We start from the raw sequence: 18667 nt of genomic DNA on the forward strand, positions 1-18667 counted from the left end.
GTTTAATTAACATACCCCATCATGAATTTCTACTTGTTTCTCCAGAGAACGGGCAATTTGTTTGAATACTTACATAAGTCAATGTAAAGAAAAAAAAAATCACAATGTGTTTTAAGAGTCTGTAAAAGTATATTGATGTTCTGTCAATAGGATTATTTTTCTCTTTTAGAGAAAGAAACAGGTAGAATACAGGTTTCACCATGCTAATAGCTACTAAAGAAATTCAGCAAAAATTGGCTTTGGAAGAGAGTGTGAATATCTGTCATTCTCTTTAGTTGACAATTCAATCATCTCAACCTCAAAGTACATGTTTATGTAACGAGTATTGTCGGTCCCTTGTTGTGGCCTGATAAGCTTGTAGGTCTTCACATTATGGTTGATTTTAAGTGTTATGGAGACTATTTCACAAAAGAAATTGTCACTAGTTTCTATTTAAATTGGGGTCCGGAAGGCTATGTGTAACAGCATACCTGATAATTGGTTCTATTATGAAGCACTGTCAAGGTAGATTTTCCAAGTACCAAACAAAATGCTTAACACTCATTTCCAGGCAAAAACTGCAACGTCGTGCTTCGGCAGCAAAAAATCCCAATTCTAATTGCATAGAGTAAACCCAATTATGCCTTATATAATCCAGATGCTAACCTGACACTCAGGGTATTGCCTGTGAACAGTGTGCCGTTACCCCATATTTGGGAGGTGCGGAGAGGACAATTTATTTTTTAGCATGAATCTAACAGCGTAAATTAAATATTTTTAATAAATTAGATTAACAGTAGATTAATGATTCAAATAGTTGGTTAGCACCTTCATAAAAATGTTATACATTTGACATTCATAGCTTTTGAACTCTTTTCTAAATAAATTAAATTTCAATTAATAAACTTCAGATGATCAGATTTCCACTAACATCCTCCCCCCCTCAAAAAAAAAAAAAAACACCACAAAATTTGAATGGAATTGTATACATCATTCTTGCCGGGCAGTCTTGGGCAAAAGATTCAAATTATCTAATCCCCGGTTTCTTTACCAGTACCATGTAGATAATATTCGATCTGCCTTGTGGGGTCTTTTGAGGTTTAAATGAGATTATACATGTAACAGGCTTAACTAGATGCCTAGAGCATAGTACATGTTTAATAAATATCATCGGATTTCAGATTAGCAAGTATGCCCGCACACTACCAACTGTAATTTTCACACTATTCATCTGACAACTTCTTTTTCGGTGCTTACAACATGTCTCCACTTCTTGGTACTTTGACATAAAAATGAATGAGACACAGACCCCACTTGTCTTAGCTATGCCCTATAGAAGCACGGCTAGAGATAGGGACTTATGAAAGTGATTTATTGAAAGAATGCCTTTAGGAAAAAGTCCTATAAGTATAAGGGACAGAAGCCTGGAAAGGGAAGGAGCTATGCCACAGAACTGTTAAGAGATGGACTAACTCCAGGCTGACCCCTGGGGGATCTAAAGTATCCTTTGCAATACAGTGGGCCCTACTTTCAGAAAAGTTCTGGGACTTTGCGTAGGTAGTTAGTACTTTGAATCACCCACGGAAGATTTTCTGAAGAAGGCGGCAGGCACAAGCCCCAAGCCAAGGAGGAGAAGGTGGGCATTGGCCGTATCAATCAAAATGGTAGAGGGGTCTTAAGGAAGTGAAATGAGGCATGCCCAACAGTACCTGCTACACTACCTTGCACAGGGTCCCAGTCAGGAGAGACAGGTAATCAGGCAGGATAGTGATGTAAATCATTTCAGTTCATTGTGAAAACGCTCTGACAGAGTGCCAGTCCACACTGCTCACAAGTTTTCTCCATCTGGCTGTTTTACACCACTGAGCCTTTGGCCCACAAAGCCTCCCCGCCCACACCCTGCCTCCAACCTGCACAACTCAGACTTTTCTTTCAAGACTCAATTGAAAGCATTATTCCTTACTGGAGCATCTCTCTGACTTCTCTCTCAGCCTCCTCCTACATCTGCTAAAGCAACCTATTTTAGTCCACGTGGGCTGCTGTCATAAAAATATCATATACTGGGTGGTTCATAGACAACAATTCACTTCTCATTTAGTTCTGGAGGCTGGGAAGTCCAAGATTGAGTTGCCACAATTAAGTTTCTCTTAAACATTTATCACACTTTATTGTAATCAATGGTTGATTTTTGTTTTGTTTTGTTCTGTTTTGTTTTGTTTTTCCAACTAAATCAAATACCTTGAGTGAAAGAACATCTTCTCATTTATCGTTGGTAGGCTTAGCTAGGTACACACTCTAAACGGCTTAATAAAAGTTTGGTGAATGAATAAATAGATGAGTAAATAAGTAAACTAACATACCTGGTGTCACTAGGCCAATGTATAATCTGTGTATACCTATAATCTCTCTCTCAACTGTATGTGAATTGTACCTATTTTTGGCTTAGACTGGCACATGATATTGGATTTTACCTTATGATATTTATAGTCACTCAATGCCCAGAAGGTGAATTCAATTCTCTGAAACTTTGCTGGAACTATTTCCATAGCTCTTCGGTGCATTCATTAAAAAGGGTGGGGGGTGGGGTGGGGGTGGTGAGGATTAAAAAGAAAAAAAAAAAAAAGAAAGAGAAGATGTTTTCACCAGAATTTTCTAAGATGTCGAGCAAAAGCAAAGGTAAGGTTAATTATAAAACAAAACAAAACAAAACAAAAACAAACAAAAAAAACAATCAAAAAACAGGGGAAACCATCAGGAATGAGTAGGGTGTTCTAGGACGTTACTTGCTAGAAAGAGCTCCTGCCTAACCAGTGAGAAAAGAGGTCATCCTTGCATTCTCTGAGAAAAATTGCTGCTTTAGATTCCTTGGCCGCATACACTCATTCTCAAGAGATAATTATGTAACAACATTAGTTTCTGGTGGGCTTGTCACAAGAAGAGTTCAGGTTTCATACTCAAAAACTTATACTCCATGAAATTCCAGTAAATTTATATAAAGACCTTTTATTTCTATGCTCCTGTGAGAACTTACACCCTATTTTCAGTAAGTTTCTACTTTATAGGCAATTTCCATATGCTGTCTTGTGTAATAGTCATTTTTTTTTACAAAACTTATGCTTCCCATGCAGGATTCTGACCTCCCACGGGACCGAGAGCATTGATTAACATACAAGAGCCCATAAAACATGTTTGTTGAGTTGAACTTAACAAAGATCGTGACCAAACTGAGCAATGCTATTTTTAGCCCAAGAAGAGTTTTGACTAGGTGGGAAAATGACTATATCTGTCTTCCCTTGACTTGAACAGCGCTGATTGGACTTGAGGAAGAGTCTCTAAATCCTCAAGAGACCTTAAGAAAGTGGTTCATAAGCTTTCTTCCCTGCAAAAATTTCCAGGCTTCGGATTGCTAATTATCCAAAACAAAACACGCATTTTTGGCCACAGCTGATTCAGTGGAAGATCCCGGCAAGTGAAGAAGGCAAATAAGGATGGAAGGCATCCACTTTGACCTGGCTGGGTTGAAACTCTACACAACAGGCATGTTCCTGGTGAACAGACCAAATCCTCTGAGGAAGTATGAATTATCGGTGAAAAGAAATGTATCTTCTTTGGTCTGGCCATGATGCCAGCTAAACCAAACCAGCTTATCTGATCTTTAAGGCAACATGTGTTTGCTCCCTCAGAGCTATCCAAATTTCCCTTTTTGCAAAGACAACACCCATATTGGATTAGGATCCCACCCCACTCCAGTATGACCTCACCTTAACTAACTACAACTTCAGTAATTCTATTTCCAAATAAGGCTACGTTTTGAGGTAGTGGGAGTTGGGACTTCAACGTGTAAATCTGAGGGAGGTACAATTCAACTCATAACAAAGCTCTTTTAGTTGGCTCATGTGCCCTTTTGACTTACCCCCATCGTGGCCACCGTTGTTTTTGTTTGCTTGCTTAGAGCTCCTTTATTTGTGGTGCTACAAAGATGTTCCAGACTCTATAAGATGCTTCAAGCTGATCTTGTCGATTTCCCGCCCCAATTCTAGAATCAGCTATTTCTCAAAGGGGTCGTGGTTCCTTTTGTTGGAGAACGGTTTTAGGTACAAAGATCTGAGTGCTACGCATCCTCTTTGCTACTGGGGTGTTATTTCTTAGGCCCTCAGAGACGACAGACCAAAGCAGTATATGTTTGCCTTCTAACCTGTGTATATACTCACAACTATCAATGTTACTGCATTTGTATCTACATCAAATTACACACAAGTTCTTACTGAAGTCCCCAGCTTTATTCCATCATCACATGGATTATTCTAGCGTACTCCTCCTTGATCTGTCACCTTTCACACCAAAGCTTCTGCCATTTGTCATTCATTTCCTTAATTGTTTACTTCTGATATACCCATATAGCAGTATCAGAATTGTTAATCCATTTACCCTTCGGAAACAGTTATATCAACTAGACTACGATGGTGATGTGCAGTCTCTTTCGCCTTTTATCTTACAGCCTCCATTCATGTTCCCAGTTATTTAGATCCCACGTTGTTCCCCACCCCCTTCAGTGAGGTGGTTTTGTATATTCTCAAGGCATTTAACTCTCTTGCAATAGTTCATTCTTTCCTGGGATTCCTGACCTCCTAAATGATTTCTTTTTAACTTGCATGTATTAAAGTTTGATTTTATGATATCAAGTTTCTGTGGGATTTGCCAAGTCATTACAGTTTGAAACAGAATCGTTTCACTTGCCTAAAAATTCCTGGCGTATCACCTAGTCATTCTCCTTCTCTTCCCCTCAAACAACTTAGAACCATGATATTCTTATTGCCTATAGTTTTGCCTTTTCCAAAATGCCATATGATTGGAATAATATCATCATGGTAGCCTTTTTTAGACTGGATTACTTCTTTCACTTAGCAATACACCTTTAAGTTCCTGTATGCTTTTTCATGGCTTGATATATCTCTCTTTCCTTTTTTGGATTACTGAACAATAGTCTATTGCATGAATGCACCACAGTTTGTTTATCCAATCACCTATAGAAAGGCATCTTGGGGGCTTTCACTTTGGGGAAATTATTAAACTTCTATAAACACTAATATGCTAGAAACATTTTGCGTGCATACGGTTTCAATATGATTAGCTAATATTAACAACATGATTGCTGGATTATAAGGTAAGACTACCCTTGGCCTTGTATAAAACTTCAAAACTACTTTCCAAAGTGGCATTTTGCATTCCCACAAGCAAGCTGTGAGAGCTTATGTTGCTCCACATCTTTACCAGCATTTGGTATTATCAGTTTACTTGATTTTTTGCATTATAATAGTTGTGTGGTGGTATCTCATTGTTATTTTATGCGTCTCTACTGATAAATCGAGGTGAGGATCTTTTTATATGCTTACTTGCCATCTGTGTGTCTTCTTTGGGGAGGTTTCTGTACAGAAGTTTGCCCATTTTTCAAGTGCATTGTTTGTTTGCTTATTGCTTCGCTTCAAGAGTCCTTGGCATATTTTGGATACTAGTCCTTTATCAAATACGGTTTTGCAAATATTTCCTCTAGTCTGTGGTTTGTTTTTAAGTTTCCTTAAAAGTGCTTTTAGCAGAGCAGAAGGTTTTAATTTTAATTATGTCTCACTTTTTTTTTTTCCTGTACAGATTGTGCTTTTGGTGTTGTACCTAAAAAGTCATTGCCTAATCCATGGTCACCTAGATTCTCTACTATGCTATTCTCTAAAAGTATTATAATATTGCATTTTACATTTAACCCTATGACTCACTGTGAGTTAATTTTTGTGAAAATTGTAACATCCTTGTCTAGATTTATTTTGTTCTTTTTTTGCATGTGGATATCCCGCTGTTCCAGCACCATTTGTCGAAAAGACAATCTCTTCTCCATTGGGTTGTCTTTGGTACTTTTTTTGAAAATCAGTTGACTATATTTCTGGTATGTCTATTCTGTTCCATTGATCTATATATTCTTTTCCATGCTGCCTTAGTTACTGTAGCTTTATATTGAGTCTTGAAGTGGGCTAGTGTCAGGCCTCTAGCTTGCTCCTTCTTCTTCAATATTGTGGTGACTATTCTGGGTCCTTTTGCCTCTTCGTAAAACTTTAGAACCAATTTGTTGATATCCACAAATTGATTTTGATTTCGGGATTGCGTTGCATCTATAGATCAACTCGAGAAGCATTGCCACATTAGGAATATTGAGTCTTCCAGTCCATGAACACAAAATATCTCTTTGTTGATTTAGTTCTTTGATTTCTTTCATCAGAGTTCTGCAATTTTCCTTACGTATGTCCTGTAAATATACATATTTAGATTCAGGCTTAAGTTTTTCAGTTTTTGGTGCTAATGTAAACACTACAAGATTTTTAAAATGTCAACTTCTAGTTGTTCATTGCTGGTATATAGGGATGTCTTTATATATGTCTGTATATTGATCTTAAATCCTATGCCCTTGCTAAATCCCTTTTTTCTGGTTGACACCTGTTGGTTTATATCTTGAAGCATTTCATGCTCTTTCACCACAATCATCATTTTCATCTGGGATAGTCCCCCCACAGACCAATCATGAAGCTAAATTAATTATGAAAGTCAGTCTGCTCTACTTAATCCAATTAAACTTAATTGCATGATCCCTATATTCCTAATCATCGTCACCTAAGGGACGTGTTACCTTCATGTTTTTAAACAGATTTTCTGAGCCAAATCATTTTCACAAATATGACTCTCAGAAAAGACATTTTAGGTACAAGAAGACCGAGGGAAATCAGATTTATCTCATTAACCTAAAAGTTTGTGCCAAACCTCATAATGATTTGTGGGCTGCCCGTAAAGCCTCATTGATAATGGAAACAATTCTTCCAGAGGGAATAACATGTGAACAAACTGCAGAACTGACTAATTGAAAAGGCGAAATAACATGGAGTTAACTTTTCGTATGAAAGTATAATAAAAAGCATTGGAAATCAAGCTCTAAGCTTAAATTATGATTGTGAAAATCAGCAAATAAAGACGTTTAAAGCAAAGTCCCTGACATAAATTACAGGCAGGGGACAGATTGCACCGTTTTCCTATAATGTGCAAGTGTAAGTAATTCCTGATTTAGAAATTAAGAACAGCAGCACTGCTAAAGAACTCAAAACTGTGTGATTTAATTTGTCTAAAAAGAGGAGAGTGTTGACGGTAGGTATCGTGTGCCCAAAAGTTACGTGACCAATGAGCAGCAGAAACAAAGTTGAGATTTCATCTTTATTGCATTATGCTCCTTTACTCAATACATGGGGATGTATATAGACATACATACATACATACACATATGCACATATACATACATATATATTTATACTATGTAATTATATATATATATATATATGATTTTTCTTATGAAAAGAGTAATTTTGCTCTCTAGAGTCACTGGTGAGTAAATCTATTCTTAGAAAATTAACAGAATTGCATCTTTTGAGAACTTGGAAGGTATCAACATAAACCATCATAACCAACCGTGTGCTATCAATAATGGACCATTCCCAACAGCTGGCTACCTTTAGATATCTCTACGAATGTGAGGTTTGTAACAACCTTTTCAAAGTGACTCTCTCATGCTGTGAAAATAGCAAGTACTCAAGCTAGGGTTGAACTATAATTTTCCTGAATCTAGATCTTTCCACAAGCACATAGAAAAGCAGAGCTAAGCGGCTGGGCACTAATCCCGGGTCATTCTAACCATACAAGTGGGAAACACATCGAATGCTTCTTTCCTTTTCTCCCTCATGCCCAGCTCGCTCGTTGGCAGTGCTGTGTGAAGGATGTCTGCTCTGGAGCTGGAGAAAGACTCTGAGATGCTGTTTAACCTGTACTGAAGGAAAAAGGGAGACAGAACAACCCAGAGTGAGCCAAAAGGCCCCCCAAATGCAAGGTGAGAATAGACGGATTTCCAGTCTTTACTTCTTTCACTGGGACTCTCAGGTTTGTCATACTTTCCATTTGTGCTCCCGATCACTTTGTCAGAGCCACACTGCCAGACATAAAATAAATTCTTCCGACTTCTGAGACCAGGTTTTGAATAGGGGCAAGGGAAACTCAGGGGGAAACAAGAGTGATATAATTGGAGGAGGGACACTCAGAATCACTTTTGCGCATCTGCTTCTCATAAGGATGAGAAGCACTTTACATACAGAACAAAAATAAATGCAAATGATAACAATCTTTTCTTTTTTCAGGAGATGTGGGTATGGGATGTTGATTTTTCATGCTTTGTTAGAGCTATTGACATCTGCGGAAATCTGGAGAATCTCGATGTGATACTATGACTGAAAGATTTTTTTCTATTACATTAGGTTAGAAGTTCATTTTACCAATTCCTAAGCTGCAATGTATACACTCTCTATTGATTCTGATACACAGTATCTGAATTCCCCCTATTCATTTAAGCTCCAGTTTTTTTTTTCTTAAATTGAATTTTTATATCAAATACATCTATAAACCAACGGACCAGGCATAGTTTTGGTTTCAGCACTTTAAATTTGAAGCAATTTTCTTCTGTCTGATAAATATGCAATAATTGCCTATCATAGGAGACAATGTAACACAGCAGCTAAAAGCTAAGACTTTGGAGTCAGATGGCCTGGGTTAAAATCTTATTTTGAGCTTATGACCACTTTAAACATGGGGATATTACTTAACCTTTCTAAGCCTCAGTGTCCTTATCTATGCAATGAGAATGATAACAATAGTATCTGACTCATAGGGTTATTATGAGAATTAAGTTCATTTATGAGCTACATCTTTGTACCTATAAAGGCCTAATGGATAGTAGTTATGGTTTTTTTTTATTATGTGCAAACATTATTCCACATGCAAAACTAAAGACCATTTACAAATAAGATTAGGGAGACCTCACTCTTTTTAACTCAATTAACAAAGAAGATATGTTTTCTCTTCAAAGAATAAGAAACATTAGAAAATCAGACATAATATAACATCAAACATATTATATGCTTTCAAATCAAAGCTATAGAAGGGAATTTAGAAGAATATGAAATGGAACATGAATTTGCAAATAGAAAGCACATTCAGGGGGTTATTAGAAGTAGAAGAGTGTAGGATATATTATTCTGACTTATGAAGCTATTTCAAGTTTGCATTTGAGTTATGAAAATGCCAGTGAATTAACCCTTTTGGAAATTACTAGAAGTACTTTGAGGTTATTAACATTATATAATTGTGTACTTAAAGAGTAATCAGGGGCGCCTGGGTGGCGCAGTCGGTTAAGCGTCCGACTTCAGCCAGGTCACGATCTCGCGGTCCGTGAGTTCGAGCCCCGCGTCGGGCTCTGGGCTGATGGCTCAGAGCCTGGAGCCTGTTTCTGATTCTGTGTCTCCCTCTCTCTCTGCCCCTCCCCCGTTCATGCTCTGCCTCTCTCTGTCCCAAAAATAAATAAACGTTGAGAAAAAAAAAAATTTAAAAAGAGTAATCAATTTTCCCTGGAGGAATAAAGAAAACCACTACAGTTAAGTGACTTTGTATTTCTGGTGGTATTAAGTTCTACACTATGAAGTGGGGATACTCTGAATAGAAACACATAAAAGAGGAATGAGTTTGGAATAAAAACTTGAGTCTTTTCCAGTTCTCTTTTTGACTATGTATTTAATCCTTGGATGTTTCAACTCAAACATTTTAGAAAATAAGAGACTCATTTTAATACAAAATTTTTTTTGGAATATTAAACAAGATGACCCGTGTTCAGGTCGTTTGCAAAATCCAAAGTGCTCCATATAAGCTATGGTGATATCCTCTAAAAATTAAATTTAAAACCCCAAACTATCTGAAAATCACCTTATAATATGATTTTACTTTTCTCTCTTGGTTAAACATATTGCTTATTTTATTCTCATTAATACCTTGTGAGTCATCGGTATGACTATTATTGCCCTTATTTTGAAGACTACAAAACTGGGACTTGAAGAATTTAAATGATCTTGCCATTAGCATTTGGCCCAAAGGGCAAAGGCAGAACCAAAGAGCAAAGTCCTAAGTTACAAAGTCCAAGCATCCAGTCATATACCAATTGCTGCTTTATGATTTTGGACAGTCTTCAAGGTATCTTGAAATACTAATAAGAGAAGATGTGTTATATCTATTCTGATTCCTCAGCACCTACACAAAGATTAGTAGACATTAGGCACATTAAGGAAACTGTAGATTGTAGATCATCAAAAGTTATACTTAGCCAATGAATCATTTGACTCTTCAGCATCTGTGTCTCTTGATTTATTTACTTTTCAACTTTAGTTCCCGTGGTTATACACATGCATCAGAGTGGTGCTCCTGAGGGTGACCCTGGCGGTTATATTTCTGTAAATAAACGTACGTTATGTACATAAAATCTACCTGGGGTTCAAATGCGAAACAGTCAAATAGTGATCTCACCACAAGTTAGAATGAACTTTCACAGCTAATTCAAATTCTAGTCAGGAGATTTGAATGCTAAGCCAGACCTAGCCCCTGATACAGTCTTCTAGGCATCAATTATGACATAATCATCATAAAAAGCTTTGATGTCCTTTCTATTCCTTTCACGATTCTAAATTACTTGTCTGAAATAAAAAGTCTCAGGCAGCGTGTAAAAGGTATTTTAACATATACTAAAAAACATACTCTACCATGCTGTGCTTTACAATATATGATATATACTATAAAAACAGAATCTTTTTTTATTTAAAAAAATTTTTTTAATGTTTATTTGTTTTTGAGAGAGAGACAGAGACAGAATGTGAGCAGGGGAGGGGCGGAGAGAGAGGGAGACGCAGAATAGGAAGCAGGCTTCAGGCTCCGAGCTGTCAGCGTGGAGCCCCACGCGGGGCTCGAACTCACAGACTGTGAGGTCATGACCTGAGCTGAAGTCGGATGCTTAACCGACTGAGCCACCCAGGCACCCCTAAAAACAGAATCTTTTATGTGTCTTTCTTTTTCCAGTTCATATAACTCTCCATGAACAATTTAGGCTGATTCCAACAAATTTTAAACAATATAAAGTAAACACATGCATACAAGTTGAAATACGTTGGCTTTTTAATTTTAGAAATATTTTGTATGAAGATATGTTTTTATAATAAGGTGGAATAGATCATAGTCCTACAACACTACTACTAAGTTATTAATTAATTATTAACTAATCAGAATCACGAAACATATTCAAAAATAATAGTTATTCTCCATTTTAAAATTAAGTGTTTGGAAAACTGTCCATTCACCATAAAATAGGTATACCTATTTAAAATAATTCCAAGTGTTGGGGCACCTGGGTGGCTCAGTTGGTTAAGTGTCCGACTTCGGCTCAGGTCATGATCTCACGGTTTATGAGTTAGAACCTCACATTGGGCTCTCTGCTCTGAACATGGAGCCAGTTTCATATCCTCTGTCCCCCTCTTTCCCTGCCCCTCCCCCATTTGCTCTCTCTCTCTCTCTCTTTCTCAAAAATAAACATTAAAAATAGATATTACAAAATAAAATTAAGTGGGCACATGGATGGCTCAGTCGGTTGAGCGTCCGACTTCAGCTCAGGTCATGACCTCACGGTCCATGGGTTCGAGTTCTGCATTGGTGTCTGTGCTGACAGCTCGGAGCCTGGAGCCTGCTTCAGGAGATTCTGTGTCTCCCTCTCCCTCTGCCTCTTCCCCATTCATGCTCTGTCTCTCTCTCTCTCAAAAATAAATAAACATTAAAAAAATTTATAAAAAAATAAAATGAAAATAATTCCAAGTGTAATTACTGAAAGTATTTTGTTTTTAAAAGTTGAGTCAAGGGGCGCCTGGGTGACTCAGTCGGTTGGGCATCCCACTTCGGCTCAGGTCATGATCTCACAGTCTGTGAGTTCGAGCCCCACGTTGGACTCTGTGCTGACATCTCAGAGCCTGGAGCCTGTGTCAGATTCTGTGTCTCCCTCTCTCTCTGCCCCTCCCCCACTGTCTCTCTCTCAAAAATAAAGATTAAAAAATAAAATAAATAAATAAATAAATAAATGTTGAGTCAAATGACATTAGAGTTTTTAAGTAATATAGGTACTCAAATAAGTCCCCCAAATGTACAAAAAATAATGAGAATTTGATCTGCCATGTATTAAACATATAAAACTATTAATCAAATTAATATGATATTGTTTTAAAAATGGGCTAGAAATAGATACAAGATATTAGTGTATTTAATATAAGAAAGTGATATTTCATTTTATTGAAAAGAAGATGAATCATTTTATAATATTGTAGAAAAAGTTAATTCATCTAGAAAATAGATAACAATGTTTGCCTATTATATCATAAATAGCAGATAAACTGTAAATGTGTACAAGACTTAAGTGTTGACAAAAAAATAAAATGAAAACCTACTATGAAATTTAAGGTCAAGGAGAGCTTCTTAATCAAGTTTTAAACTTTAGAGGCTAAAAAAGAAAATATGTAGATTTGCAATATTAAAAAATAATACCCTTTTATAGCATATTATTGCATAAACCATACCAAATAGCATAACATAGTTTTGAAATATAGAATGACTATCGATTATATATAAAGAGCTCTTAACAAATTGAGCAAAAAGATATTAACCCAATTATCTAACGGGCAGAGTACGTAAGTAGACAATGCACTGAAGAGCAATTGATGGCCACTAAATATTTTGTAAATGCTTAAATTCACAATATGGAAACATAAATTAAGGTAACGATGAGCCATGAAATTGTGCTCATCGGATTAATAAATAAAATAAGGGATAATTATTGCTCTTGTGGGTGTGAGGTACATAGCCTCTTGCAAATGTGAATTGACAAAGTCCTTCTTAAAAGAAATCTAGCACATATATAAATACAATTGAATAAGAATAAAGAAATGGTGTTTGTTTATATATTAGAATCATACTTCCATAAAGCAAAGTAATCCCAAGATTTCTCATATAGTGTGTGTGAATGTGTAAGTCTACTGTTGTGTTCACATATGATGACATAAACATAAGAAAACATTTTTTGGGGGCGCCTGGGTGGCTCAGTCGGTTAAGCGGCCGACTTCAGCTCAGGTCATGATCTTGCGGTGCGTGAGTTCGAGCCCCAGGTCGGGCTCTGTGCTGACAACTCAGAGCCTGGAGCCTGTTTCAGATTCTGTGTCTCCCTCTCTCTGACCCTCCCCTGTTCATGCTCTGTCTCTCCCTGTCTCAAAAATAAATAAATGTTTAAAAAAAAAGAAAACATTTTTTTTTGTAGGTTGTTAACATTGAATTTTGGTAGGTAAGACAGTTGGCATGGTTGGGAGATGATTACATTAAGCAAATAAATAAATATATTGAGACTACTGTCAGCCCTAATAGGGCTTTGGTTCATAGTCTAGGTGTGAGGAGAAGCCTCAGGAATGTTTACACGAATAAACACCATTTCTACATCTACAGCAAGGCCGTGGCTTGACTCTTTGTGTTCTACATCTTGAGTTATCTCCCTTGATTCATTGGTGATTTTCAAGAGTCCATTCTGCCCTTCCCTTTCCTCTTCTCTGTCGTTCTCTTCCCTTGTCTTCCCTATAGTCTTTTTAAATTCTTCCCTTTCACTTTTCTCTTCTTGTTCTTCCTCTCTTTCCTCTTTCCACCTTCTTCCCTTTCTTCTTCCCTCCCTTGACCTCCTCTCCTCTTCTCTCTTCTTGTCCTTCATCCTTTCCTTTCTTCCCCTTCACGGAGGGACCTGTGTGTCAGTGACCATGTATGCAGGCGGCGGGGCAGGAGAGCAGGGTGGCAGACAGGCAAGAAAACAAGAGATGGAAAAGGTCATCTAGAGGCACCAACTTCCTTGTGGCCAACAAAGCAGCACAGAAAGAGAAGGGGGTGGGAAAGGCCAACAGTGTGCCTAGGAGAAAGGAGCTGGGACAGTGGGAACTGAACCATAAGGACTCGAGAGTGTGACCAGTGGCCAAGGAGGCCAGTGGTAGGTAAATGGAGGGGGAAGTGCCCATGAAGGAGCCATGTGATGGCCGACAAAGTAGCTTAGAATGAATACAGAAACCATGGAAACAGGAGGCTGGCTTGGCTGGGAGATTAGTAATATATAACAAATATGTAAAATGATCAAATAAGTAAAAATATTGATTATAATGTGATTTAAGCTTCAATGTCAGAGAAACAGTGTAAAAATAAATACAAAAGGTGGGGGTGTGCCTGGGTGGCTCAGGCAATTAAGTGATCTTGGACTCTTGATTTTTTCCTAGGGTTTTTTTTTTTTTTCCACGACTAGGGTCATGGGATCAAACCCACATTGGACACTGTGCCGAGTGTGGAGCCTGCTTGAGACTTCTCTCTCTCTCTCTCTCTCTCTCTCTCTCTCTCTCTTTCCCTGTCTTTCTCTCCCCTGCTCCACCCCCTCTCCGACTCACACTCTTCCTCTCTCTGTCACTTAAATAAAAAAAAAAATATATTTCTTTAAGAAAAGAAAAGAAATGCAAAAAGGGGGAAGACTAGGAAAAAAGCAAACAAACCTGAGGGGTTGTGTTGGAATTGTAGGTATCCATATAAACTCTTGGATTTTTTTAAATAAAAATGCACCTACAGATATATACATAGGTGTAGAAGTCTGTGTAGCCCTTTAGGTTCTGCAGAGAGAGATGATTTGGAGTTGAGGGTGACAGAGCATCGGTTGACTGTTGCCCAGAATTCTCTTTCTCCTGATGATCTTAAAGACGTGTTACCTTAGTTTCGGTTGTTGGCATAAATTCTAACTCAAGTCAAGAAGGGATGAAATAGTAGAGGTGATCAAACTTGAATCCTTAGTTTGTCATTTACCAGCTACAGCTTGGGTTCCTTCAAAGAATGAAATGAAATATGTTACTTATCTGCTCTTCAGATGTACTGAAGTTAAGACTATATATACCACCTGCCTTTCAAATGAGAATCACCTCTTTGATTCATGGGTGGCTGGAGTTACCTAAAACAGGGATGAGTAGCATTACTTTGCAGGAAGGAAATGAGTCTCAGGGAGGTGAAATGACTTGGTGAAAATCCAACAGCCAAAAGAAGTGTGACCCTGGACCAGAACTCTAGTTTCCTTCTCACTGACCCAGCAGCAGAAAACCATAATCATTTAATCTAATCTCAATATTTTCTGAAAATCAAAGGCCTTTTGCCGTAAGATTAATCATCTTATTTTTTGTTATTTAGCTAATTAAACACTTCAATGACAAGGGTAGGATAGCTCTGAGGGTCTCTAATTGACGCACATTTCCCCATGCTAAACATCGTCCTACAATTTGACCTATAATACCCAATGAATGATGACAAGGAAAAACACTGTCTTCGGCACAGCAGGATCAAAAAATCCAAACTGGCATTTTGGGATTTTTTTTCCCTTATCATAGCAATACACAGACAGCACATTCTGACCTATCAAAGTGGAGACGTGCGGGCTATTGAGGTATTGTTATGAGACAGTGTGAAATAAATTTCCCATTGAAAACATGTTGATAAAATGTTGGCAGGTAAAACTTTTGTAGCATAGAGAGAAAAATGCCTTTGAAAATATCCAAGTGAATGGTCATGTTTTAAGTTAACAAGTCGTTGCCTGAAGCCTCCCTTGAAATCAGTAAACTGTTCATCTTGCAGATTGCATTAAGAATTGGATTTCTAAAGCAAAAATGTCCCGTGGCCCAGAATAAGTGCAAAGATGTGCCAGTGTTTTAAATGTCTTATATAATCTTGTTTTGATGTAAACAATAGGGTCTGATCTTATAATAAGATCCAATTAATATGATGTTGACGATCGCTGTGTCAGGTAAGCAGAAGAATATAGCGTGCATTTTTCACCTTTGACCAGAAGCTCATTATCTTTGCATGTATGTCTTTGCTTTTATCATCAAAGCACATTAGTGCAGTAAAAGGAATAAATAAGGTGGTAAAACACAATAAATAAAGGCATGGTACAGGAGGTTAACAATATGCAACAGTAAATACTATCACCTCTCACTGATTAGCATACATTTGGAAGGTAAAAAAAAAAGCACAACTGCCTAACAAAAGAAAAAATGTTAAGAAGCCAGTGTTTAGAATTAATAGTGATATAAACTTGGAGAAATTGCTAACCTTTAGAACAAAAAGAAAGATGTTTCAAATATTTTCCTCCTCTCTCTCTCTCTCTCTCTCTCTCTTTCTCTCTCTCTCTCTCACACACACACACACACACACACACACACACACACACACAGATTTGATAACTATATTCTTTACCCTGAAACTTCACTGTCATTCCTTTCTTTATATTCTTTTCTCCGATTTCTTCTTTGACTTAATGTGTGATGGTCTCATATCTTATGTCTCTTTTTTCTTTTCTTTTCTTCTTTTCTTGCTAGGTGGAAGCGGTGAGAATCAGCTGAGCTATGATGACAGCCTTTCTTCCTTAAAATCTGGGTCCACATAGTATCACTATTGTATTCTCCGGTAGTCTGTAGAATGGAGGGATTTGAGGGGGCTGTGGGGGTATAAATTCTTGCCTATTTGTAAAGCTCACCTGGATGCTTATATCATTATTTTTAGATGGTACACACATGGTAAGTATATTCTTCCTATCTGATGTATACACACACACACACATACTCTCTCTCTCTCTCTCTCTCTCTCTCTGTCTCTCTCTCTCTCTCTGTCTCTCTCTCTCTCTCACACACACACACACACTCACACACATCACTCTAAAAGGAAAAAGAAATAACGATACATTTAAATTTTTTTTTTTTACCAATTTAAAGTAGAACTACCCAGAGGGTATTGAAGGATCTCCTGTTTGCCTAGGCAATGGCTAATCGAGTTTTTCAAAGCACCTTAACAGGGGCTGCCATGAAGTCCGCCTCAAGAAATATTACCGCAAGTATTCCCCACCTGCCTGGTGGAAACCATTTGTCCTCAGAGAATTTTCATCTTAATTGTAGCTGACATATTAATGCCATCAGATGCCCAACCTACCATATGAGATTGGAAGACACAATGTGGAGGAAGCCTTATTCTACTCAGCAAGGAATCTCAGAAGCATTAAAGATGTATTAACCTAAAAAACATGATTCACAAAAAAAGCTACATTAATGATTCTAGTTTTGTTCTTATTTTGAATGAACTATTTTGTAAATAAGACTGCTTTAATGCATTTGAAAAATCAATAAATAACAGATTCAATAATAATCCCTATCTTCTAAAATACATGTAAAATAATAATAAAGAGGAAAACCTGGATGTTTTCTTAAAAGCAAGGTCTGCCTGGGGCGCCTGGGTGGCGCAGTCGGTTAAGCGTCCAACTTCAGCCAGGTCACGAACTCGCGGTCCGTGAGTTCGAGCCCCGCGTCAGGCTCTGGGCTGACGGCTCAGAGCCTGGAGCCTGTTTCCGATTCTGTGTCTCCCTCTCTCTCTGCCCCTCCCCCGTTCATGCTCTGTCTCTCTCTGTCCCAAAAATAAATAAACGTTGAAAAAAATTTTTTTTTAATTTATAAAAAAAAAAAAGCAAGGTCTGCCTTTTCTGTTCCAATTCATTCAACAAATAAGTCTGATTTGAAAATAACTGGAGAACCCTGACTGACAACAATAGAGAAGTTAAAATACTTAGATTGTGAAAACTTTATTACTATTCCTATGTGACACTAGTCTTGAAAAGCCCAGTGAAAATTCATTTATTTTTTTTTATTTTTTTTAATGTTTATTTATTTTTGAGACAGAGAGAGACAGAGCATGAACGGGGGAGGGTCAGAGAGAGAGGGAGACACAGAATCCGAAACAGGCTCCAGGCTCTGAGCTGTCAGCACAGAGCCCGATGCGGGGCTCGAACTCACGGACCGTGAGATCCTGACCTGAGCCGAAGTCGGCCGCTTAACCGACTGAGCCACCCAGGCACCCCGAAAATTCATTTAAATAAACTGATGCAACTCAAATTGGGACCTCCCAAATTATTCACTTTCTTTATTTTGGAACTGTAATAGATCCATTTGGTCTCAATGCCTGTGTCATCAGTATCATGTATAAAAGGCTTCTTCCGTAATCGAGCTTTAGCTGGATGGATCTTTCCAGTGAATTTGTTTCTCGGGAAGAAGGGGCAGAAAAGAGACTAGTGAATCCGTCACCTACCCACAAGGTTTTCTTTTGGAAACAAAAGAGGCCAAAACAAATAGCCTTCTGAATGTGTACTTAAACAGGTAAACCTCTCCAGAACCTTTAAACTCTAAGGGAGGGTTTAATCATTGTCCTACATCAATATCATACGGAGCCAAATGACCAAAAAGTTGTCACATTTGACCTTCATGAGAGTCATTTATTCTACATGGGATGTGTAACCTACTTCCAAAGTCTGCAAACTTCTGGAGACTTTAGAAAGGACTAGACGCATAAAAGAGTACTCTGATTTACTCCACTGATCTTTTTAATTCTTAATAGGCAAATTATTTTTGCCACAGAATCATACAGCTACACAATATGAGTTGTCTCTGTTCCATTTTTATTTTCTTTCTCGTTTGGATAAACCACTGAAAACCTTTTGAATACCGTTTTCATATTTTAGTAAGGGAGAAGAAGTAAAACCAGTGTCCTCGCGACACATGGTGAAGAAAAGAACTCTCCCCCACTCTAGAATCTGTAAGTTACGTGTTGCTCTTTGGGGCCTGGCTGGCCTCACCTGGGCTTTGCTGTAGATAACGGGTTCGAG

This window comes from Prionailurus bengalensis, chromosome B1 (genome assembly GCF_016509475.1).
Source record: "Prionailurus bengalensis isolate Pbe53 chromosome B1, Fcat_Pben_1.1_paternal_pri, whole genome shotgun sequence".
In the NCBI taxonomy this organism is placed as follows: domain Eukaryota; kingdom Metazoa; phylum Chordata; class Mammalia; order Carnivora; family Felidae; genus Prionailurus; species Prionailurus bengalensis.